Below are 9,753 nucleotides of genomic sequence, written 5' to 3'. Positions count from 1 at the left end.
CACCTTTTGGCAACATTGCCCTGCCCTCCGCAAGGGCAGGGCAGCATTTTGTGGTGCACGGCCAGCGCACAAGATTGGCACGCACCAAGGGAGTCTCGGCCAGTAGCAGCGCGCACGGGCAGCATCTGGCGCACCATGGCAACTCTGCCCTGCCCTCCACAAGGGCAGGGCAGCATCCTGATGCATCACACACACCAAGCACGCACACAATGAGCCGCACGCACCATTTCCTGCTCTGCCCTCCACAAGGGCAGGGCAGCCTCCTGGAAGCCACTTTCTCATGGGCTGAAAATTGGATTAAAAATCCAATTTAATTCATTTCTTCACCAAATCAAAAGCCCATCCAAATTCCAAAATCCAAGAATAGAAAGTGTATAAATAGGAAATAGCTGATGTAAATAGGGGCTTTTTCTTTTACTTTTGACTTTGGAACCTTCTTTTGATTTTTGGAATTTTGAGACTTCATTGAGAGCTACAAACTGAGATTTGAGAGAATTGGGAAGGGGAATTGATCTCTCTTCTTCCTCGTTCTTGCTTGAGTATTTTTACTTTTCTTGTTTGAGTTTTGGGTGTGAAGAATTGAGGAATTTCTGTCTCAATCTCCATTCAAGATCTTTTTAATTTCCCTTCTGCATAATTGAGTTGAATCCAGTTTCTTTTACTGCTTCAATCTTTAATTTCTTGTTAATTGCTTTGTGAACTTGGATCTGGGAAGGCAATTGAGATCTAGACTCTGCTATCTAGTCTCTGGAGCCCTGAGATCTCATTTTCCTTTTGGTTCTTCTGTGAACCCCTATTACAATTTAATTTCCCTTGCTGTTTGAATTCTAGTTACTTCCAAATCATCTCTTGCTTTGATAATTGCTGCAATTTAATTTCCCTTGCTTAAATTTTGAATTCCCAGTCCTCAACTCCCTTTTTCCATTCAAGCAATTTATATTTCTTGCACTTTAAGTTACTGCAATTTATATTTCTTGCACTTTAATTTTCAGTCATTTAATTTCTTGTTCTTTAAGATTCAGCACCTTTACTTTCAGTTCTCTTTAATTTCTGCAATTCATCCCTCTCCCTTTACCTTTCCTGCTATTTACTTATAGTTGGCTACAAAATCACTCAACCAATACTTGATTTGCTTGACAAAATCAACCACTAAACTAAAATTGCTCAATCCTTCAATCCCTGTGGGATCGACCTTACTCCCGTGAGTTTTATTACTTGATGCGACCCGGTACACCTGCCGGTGAGTTTTGTGTTGGATCGTTTTCCACACATCATCCCTCAATTTCAGTCAGAAAATACCTGAAATTACAGAAAAACACACAAACTCATAGTAAAGTCCAGAAATGTGAATTTAGCATAAAAACTAATGAAAACATCCCTAAAAGCAACTAGATCATACTAAAAACTACCTAAAAACAATGCCAAAAAGCGTATAAATTATTCGCTCATCACAACACCAAACTTAAATTGTTGCTTGTCCCCAAGCAACTGAAAATCAAATAGGATAAAAAGAAGAGAATATACTATAAATTCCGAAATATCAATGAATATTAATTCTAATTAGATGAGCGGGACTTGTAACTTTTTGCTTTTGAACAGTTTTGGCATCTCACTTTTTCCTTTGAAGTTCAGAATGATTGGCTTCTCTAGGAACTTAGAATTTCGGATAGTGTTATTGATTTTCCTAGTTAAGTATGTTGATTCTTAGACACACCTACTTATGTGTCTTGGCCATGGCCCTAAGCATTTTGTTTTCCAGTATTACCACCGGATACATAAATGCCACAGACACATGACTGGGTGAACCTTTTTAGATTGTGACTCAGCTTTGCTAGAGTCCCCAGTTAGAGGTGTCCAGAGCTCTTAAGCACACTCTTTTTGCTTTGGATCTTGACTTTAACCACTCAGTCTCAAGCTTTTCACTTGGACCTTCATGCCACAAGCACATGGTTAGGGACAGCTTGACATAGCCGCTTAGGCCTGGATTTAATTTCCTTGGGCCCTCCTATCCATTAATGCTCAAAGTCTTGGATCCTTTTTACCCTTGCCTTTTGGTTTTAAGGGCTATTGGCTTTTTCTGCTTGCTTTTTCTTTTTCTTTCTAATTTTTTTGCCCTTTTTTCTTTTTTTTTTTCGCAAGCCTTTACTTTTTCACTGCTTTTTCTTGCTTCAAGAATCAATTTCATGATTTTTCAGATCATCAATAACATTTTTCTTTGTTCATCATTCTTTCAAGAGCCAACAATTTTAACATTCATAAACAACAAGATCAAAAATATGCATTGTTCAAGCATTCTTTCAGAAAACAAAAATTATTGTCACCACATCAATATAATTAAATTAAATTCAAGGATAAATTTGAAATTCATGTACTTCTTGTTCTTTTGAATTAGAAACATTTTTCATTTAAGAGAGGTGAAGGATTTATGGAATTATTCATAACTTTAAGACATATTTACTAACTACTAATGATCATGAAGTAGAGACACAAAACATAGATGAACATATAACATAAAAACCGAAAAGCAGAAAAATATAAGAACAAGGAATGAGTCCACCTAAGTGGCGTCTTCTTCTTGAAGGACCAATGATGTCCTTAAGCTCTTCTATGTCCCTTCCTTGCCTTTGTTGCTCCTCCCTCATTGCTCTTTGATCTTCTCTTATTTCATGGAGAATGATGGAGTGCTCTTGATGTTCCACCCTTAATTATTCCACATTGTAACTCAAATCTTCTAAGGAAGTGTTGAGTTGTTCCCAATAGTTATTGGGAGGAAAGTGCATCCTTTGAGGCATCTCTGGGATTTCTTGGTGATGAGCTTCCTCATGCGTCCCTTGGGCTCCATGAGTGGACTCTCTTGTTTGCTCCATCCTTTTCTTAGTGATGGGCTTGTCCTCCTCAATGAGGATGTCTCCTTCTATGATAACTCCAGCTGAGTAACATAGATGGCAAATAAGATGAGGAAAAGCTAGCCTTGCCAAAGTAGAGGACTTATCGGCTATTTTATAGAATTCATGGGAGATGACTTCATGAAATTCTACTTCCTCTCCAATCATGATGCTATGAATCATGATGGCCCGATCCACAGTAACTTCAGATCGGTTGCTAGTGGGGATGATGGAGCGTTGAATGAACTCCAACCATCCTCTAGCCAGCATCTCCTTGCATCATGGGCAAGTTGAATGCCAACCTCACATTTTCCATACTAAAATCTAAGTATTTCCCCTGAACCATTGTAAGATAGTTCTTTGGATTCGGGTTCATACTTTGATCATGGTTTCTAGTGATCCATGCATTGGCATAGAACTCTTGAACCATTAAGATTCTGACTTGTTGAATGGGGTTGGTTAGAACTTCCCAACCTCTTATTCGGATTTCATGTCGGATTTCCGGATACTCATTTTTCTTGAGCTTGAAAGGGACCTCAGGGATCACCTTCTTCTTGGCCACAACATCATAGAAGTGGTCTTGATGGGCTTTGGAGATGAATCTTTCCATCTCCCATGACTCGGAGGTGGAAGCTTTTGTCTTCCCTTTCCCTTTTCTAGAGGATTCTCTGGCCTTAGGTGCCATCAATGCTTATAGAAAAACAAAAAGCTTATGCTTTTACCACACCAAACTTAAAATATTGCTCGCCCTCGAGCAAGAGAAGAAAGAAGTGAAGAAGAAGAAGAAAATATGGAGTAGAATGGGAGGTGTAAGTTTCGGCCAAGGTATAGAAGAGGGGGTTGTGTTGTGTGAAAATGAAGGAGAATGGAGGGGTATATATAGGGAAGGGGAAGAGGGTAGGTTCGGCCATTTAGGTGGGGTTTATGGGGAAGAGTGGAGGGATGTGAGTGGTGAAGGGAGTAATTGGGAAGAGAGATTTGAGGTGATTGGTGAAGGGTTTTTGGGAAAGTGTGTTATAGGATTAGGAGGTAAGGTGGGAATATGTTAGGTGGGGATCCTGTGGGGTCCACAGATCCTGGAATGATCCTGTGGGGTCCACAGATCCTGAGAGGATTCTGTGGGGTCCACAGATCCTGAGGTGTCAAGGATTTACATCCCTGCACCAATTAGGCATGTAAAATGTCTTAGCGTACCATTCTGGCGTTTAAACGCCGAAGTGACACACGTTCTGGGCGTTCAACGCCCATGTGTAGCATGTTTCTGGCGTTAAACGCCAGTTTCATGCTTGTTACTGGCGTTCAGCGCCAGCTTTCCTTAGGGCATATTCCTGGCATCCAAATGCCAGGATGTTGCTTGTTTCTGGCGTTCAGCGCCAGATCCATGCTCTGTTCTGGCGTTGAACGCCAGCCAGATGCACCTTACTGGCGTTTAAACACCAGTAAGTCCTTCCTCTAGGGTGTGATTTTTCTTCTGCTATTTTTGATTCTGTTTTTAATTTTAATATATTTTTCATGACTCCTCATGATCATGAACCTACTAAAACACAAAATAACAATAAAATAAAATTAGATAAAAAATTGGGTTGCCTCCCAACAAGCGATTCTTTAATGTCAATAGCTTGACAGTGAGCTCTCATGGAGCCACAAAGGTGATCAGGTCAATGTTGTGGACTCCCAACACCAAACTTAGAGTTTGGATATAGGGGTTCAACACCAAACTTAGAGTTTAGTTGTGGCCTCCCAACACCAAACTTAGAGTTTGATTGTGGGGGCTCTGTTTGACTTTGTATTGAGAGAAGCTCTGCATGCTTACTCTTCCTTGTTACAGAAGGATAGCCGTGTGCCTTAAACACAAGGTAGTCCCCATTCAATTGAAGGACTAATTCTCCTCTGTTAACATCAATCACAGCTCCTGCTGTGGCTAGAAAAGGTCTTCCCAGGATGATGCATTCATCCTCCTCCTTCCTAGTGTCTAAGATTATGAAATCAGCAGGGATGTAAAGGCCTTCAACCTTTACTAATACGTCCTTTACTAATCCATAAGCCTGTCTTACTGACTTGTCTGCCAATTATAATAAAAATAAGGTAGGATGTGCCTTAATGATCCCCAGTTTCTCCATTACAGAGAGTGGCATAAGATTTATGCCTGACCCCAGGTCACACAGAGCCTTGTTAAAGGTCATGGTGCCTATGGTACAGGGTATTGAGAATTTGCCAGGATCTTGTTTCTTTTGAGGTAAAGTTTGCTGAACCCATGTATCAAGTTCACTAATGAGCAAGGGAGGTTCCCCTTCCCAAGTCTCATGACCAAATAACTTGGCATTCAGCTTCATGATGGCTCCTAGATATTGAGCAACTTGCTCTCCAATTACATCTTCATCCTCTTCTGAGGAAGAATAATCTTCAGAGCTCATGAAAGGCAGAAGGAGATTTAGTGGAATCTCTATGGTCTCTATATGAGCCTTAGATTCCTTTAGGTCCTCAATAGGGAACTCCTTCTTGCTTGAGAGACATCCTAGGAGGTCTTCCTCACTAGGATTTTCATCCTTCTCCTCCCTTGTGCATTCGGCCATATTGATTACATCAATGGCCTTGCACTCCCCCTTTGGATTCTCTTTTGTATTGCTTGGGAGAATATTGGGAGGAGTTTCAGTGACTTTCTTACTCAGCTGGCCAACTTGTGCCTCTAAATTTCTGATGGAGGACCTTGTTTCACTCATGAAACTTAAAGTGGCCTTAGACAGATCAGAGACTAATTTGCTAGATTAGAGGGGCTCTGCTCAGAATTCTCTGTCTGTTGCTGAGAAGATGATGGAAAAGGCTTGTTATTACTGAGCCTATTTCGTCCACCATTATTAAAGCCTTGTTGAGGCTTTTGTTGATCCTTCTATGAGAAATTCGGATGATTTCTCCATGATAAATTATAGGTGTTTCCATAAGGTTCACCCATGTAGTTAACCTCTGCCATTGCAGGGTTTTCAGGATCATAAGCTTCTTCAGAAGCTGCCTCTTTAGTACTGTTGGATGCATTTTGCCATCCATTCAGACTTTAAGAAACATGTTAACTTGCTGAGTCAACACTTTGTTCTGAGCCAATATTGCGTTCAGAGCATAAATTTCAAGAACTCCCTTCCTCTGAGGCATCCCATTATTCACGGAATTCTTCTCAGAAGTGTACATGAATTGGTTATTTGCAACCATGTCAATAAGTTCTTGAGCTTCTATAGGCATTTTCTTTAAGTGAATGGATCCACCTGTAGAATGGTCCAGTGACATTTTAGAGAACTCAGACAGACCATAATAGAATATGTCTAATATGGTCCATTCTGAAAACATGTCAGAAGGACACTTTTTGGTCATCTGCTTGTATCTTTCCCAAGCTTCATAGAGGGATTCACCATCTTTTTGTTTGAAGGTCTGAACATCCACTCTAAGCTTGCTCAATTTTTGAGGAGGAAAGAATTTATCCAAGAAGGCCGTGACCAGCTTATCCCAGGAGTCCAGGCTATCTTTTGGTTGTGAGTCCAACCATTTTCTAGCTCTGTCTCTTACAGCAAAAGGGAAAAGCATAAGCTGTAGACTTCAGGATCTACTCCATTCATCTTTATAGTTTCACAAATCTGCAAGAACTCAGTTAAAAACTGGTAAGGATCTTCAGATGGAAGTCCATGAAACTTGCAGTTCTGTTGCATTAAAGCAACTAATTGAGGTTTCAGCTCAAAATTGTTTGCTCCAATAACCGGAATGGAGATGCTTCTTCCATCAAATTTGGACGTTGGTTTAGTGAAATCACCTAGCATTCTCCTTGCATTATTGTTGTTGGGTTCGGCTGCCATCTCCTTCTCTTGTTCGAAATTTTCAGAAAGGTTGTCTCTGGATTGTTGTAATTTAGCTTCTCTTAGTTTCCTCTTCAGAGTCCTTTCAGGTTCAGAATCAGCTTCAACAAGAATGCCATTTTCCTTGTTCCTGCTCATATAGGGAAGAAGAGAACAAGAAAGGAAAGAGGAATCCTCTATGTCACAGTATATAGATTCCTTTATGTTAGTAGAAGAAGAAACGGAATAGGAGTGAAGAAGAATGAATAGGTAGGGGCAGTGATTTGAGATGAAGAGAGGTGAAGAGAAGTGTTAGTAAATAAATAAATAAATAAATAGAAGAAGGGGAGAGGGAAGAAATTTCGAAAATAAATTTGAAAAGAAGTTAAATAATTTTCGAAAATAAAAGATAAGATAGAATTAAAATTAAAACAATTAATTAATTAAAAATAATTTTTGAAAAAGGAATGAGATATTTTTGAAAATCAGAGAGGAAAAAGTAGTTAGGTGGTTTTGAAAAAGATAAAAAACAAACAAAAAGTCAAATAGTTAGTTGAAAAAGATATTAAAATCAAATTTGAAAAGATAAGAAGATAAGAAGTTAGATAAGATATTTTTAAATCAACTTTTTGAAAAAGATAGAATTTTGAAAAAGATACGATAACAAGATAAGATAAAAAAGATATGATTAAAAAGATAAAAAAGATATTTTGAAAAAGATTTAATTTTTAAAATTAAAATTAATTACTTAACTAACAAGAAACTAAAAGATATGATTCTAGAATTTAAAGATTGAACCTTTCTTAACAAGAAAGTAACAAACTTCAAATTTTTGAATCAATCACATTAATTGTTAGTGTAATTTCAAAAATTTTGAAATAAAATTAAGAAAAATATTTTTGAAAAAATATTTTGAAATTTTTGAAATTAATAAGATAAAAATGAAAAAGATTTGATTTGAAAAAGTTTTGAAAAGATAAGATTTTTTTTAAGATTGAAAATTTGACTTGACTTGTAAGAAACAACTAATTTTAAAAATTTTTTACTAAGTCAACTCAAATTTTCGAAAATTTGGAGAGAAATAAGGAAAAGATATATTTTTTATTTTTTTGAATTTTTGATGATGAGAAAGAAAAACATAAAAATGACTCACAACATGAAAATTATGAATCAAAACTCATGATGCATGCAAGAACACTATGAATGTCAAGATGAACACCAAGAACACTTTGAAGATCATGATGAACATCAAGAACATAATTTTGAAAAAATTTTGATGCAAAGAAAACATGCAAGACACCAAACTTAGAAATCTTTAATGCATGGGCTCTAACAAACAAAAAATGCATATGAAAAACAACAAACAACATAAAACAAGAAAACGTCAAGATCAAATAAGAAGACTTGTCAAGAACAACTTGAAGATCATGAAGAACACCATGAATGCATGAATTTTCGAAAAATGCAAGAAAAATTTTAAAGCATGCAATTGACACCAAACTAAAAAGTTGACTCAAGACTCAAACAAGAAACACAAAATATTTTTGGTTTTTATGATTTATGATTTTTTTGTATTTTTACTATTTTTTAAAAAATTATATTTTTGAAAAATAAAAATAAAGAAAAAACTTTTGAAAGATTTTTGAAAACTTTTTTTTGAAAAGAAAATAAAAGAAAATTACCTAATCTGAGCAACAAGATGAACCGTCAGTTGTCCATACTCGAACATTCCCCGGCAATGGCACAAAAAACTTGGTGGACGAAATTGTGATCATCAACAATGGCGCCAAAAACTTGGTAGCGCTCTCAAACGTGAATCACACTTTGTCACAACTCCACACAACTAACCAGCAAGTGCACTGGGTCGTCCAAGTAATACCTTACGTGAGTAAGGGTCGATCCCACAGAGATTATTGGTATGAAGCAAGCTAAGGTCATCTTGTAAATCTCAGTCAAGCGAATAATATTTGATTATGGGAAATATAAAGAGATACTTACTTAAATAAGAAAGGATAGAAATACTTATGTAAATTAATGGTGGGAATTTCAGATAAGCGTATGGAGATGCTTGTCCCTGTTGAATCTCTGCTTTCCTACTGCTTTCATCCAATCCTTCTTACTCCCTTCCAAGGCAAGCTGTATGTAGGGCATCACCGTTGTCAATGGCTACATCCCATCCTCTTAGTGAAAATGGTCCAAATACTCTGTCACAGCATGGCTAATCATCTGTCGGTTCTCAATCAGGTTGGAGTAGAATCCAGTGATTCTTTTGCGTCTCTCACTAACGCCCAGCCTTAAGTAGTTTGAAGCTTGATGAGCGGATAATTTATACGCTTTTTGGCATTGTTTTTAGGTAGTTTTTAGTAAGTTCAAGCTACTTTTAGGGATGTTTTCATTAGTTTTTATGTTAAATTCACATTTCTGGACTTTACTATGATTTTGTGTGCTTTTCTGTGATTTCAGGTAATTTCTGGCTGAAATTGAGGGACTTGAGCAAAACTCTGAAAAAGGCTGACAAAAGGACTGCTGATGCTGTTGGAATCTGACCTCCGTGCACTCGAAATGGATTTTCTGGGGCTACAGAAATCCAAATGGCGCGCTCTCAACGTCGTTGGAAAGTAGACATCCAGAGCTTTCCAGCAATATATAATAGTCCATACTTTATTCGGAAATTGACGACGTAACTTGGCGTTGAACGCCAAGTACATGCTGCTGTCTAGAGTTAAACGCCAGAAACACGTCATGATCCGGAGTTGAACGCCCAAAACACGTTATAACATGGCGTTCAACTCCAAGAAAAGCCTCAGCTCGTGGATAGATCAAGCTCAGCCCAAACATACACCAAGTGGGCCCCGGAAGTGGATTTATGCATCAATTAGTTACTCATGTAAACCCTAGTAGCTAGTTTAGTATAAATAAGACTTTTTACTAGTGTATTAGTCATGTTTTGGCCATTCGGTCTTTTGATCATTCAGGGGGCTGGCCTCTCGGCCATGCCTGAACCTTTCACTTATGTATTTTCAACGGTGGAGTTTCTGCACACCATAGATTAA

The 9,753-nt window shown here is 37.8% G+C and overlaps 1 non-coding gene across 1 annotated transcript; it reads left to right on the top strand.

Moving 5' to 3' along the window:
• The first annotated feature begins 6,219 nt into the window (after nucleotides 1-6,219).
• On the top strand, nucleotides 6,220-6,323 carry LOC127740364 (small nucleolar RNA R71). The gene has a single exon (XR_008001041.1). It is a non-coding gene; the product is annotated as a small nucleolar RNA R71 (small nucleolar RNA).
• The last annotated feature ends 3,430 nt before the right edge of the window (nucleotides 6,324-9,753 follow it).

The sequence above is a fragment of the Arachis duranensis genome, chromosome 6, assembly GCF_000817695.3.
Source record: "Arachis duranensis cultivar V14167 chromosome 6, aradu.V14167.gnm2.J7QH, whole genome shotgun sequence".
Taxonomy (NCBI): domain Eukaryota; kingdom Viridiplantae; phylum Streptophyta; class Magnoliopsida; order Fabales; family Fabaceae; genus Arachis; species Arachis duranensis.
This window is presented reverse-complemented; position numbering and strand designations above follow the sequence as displayed.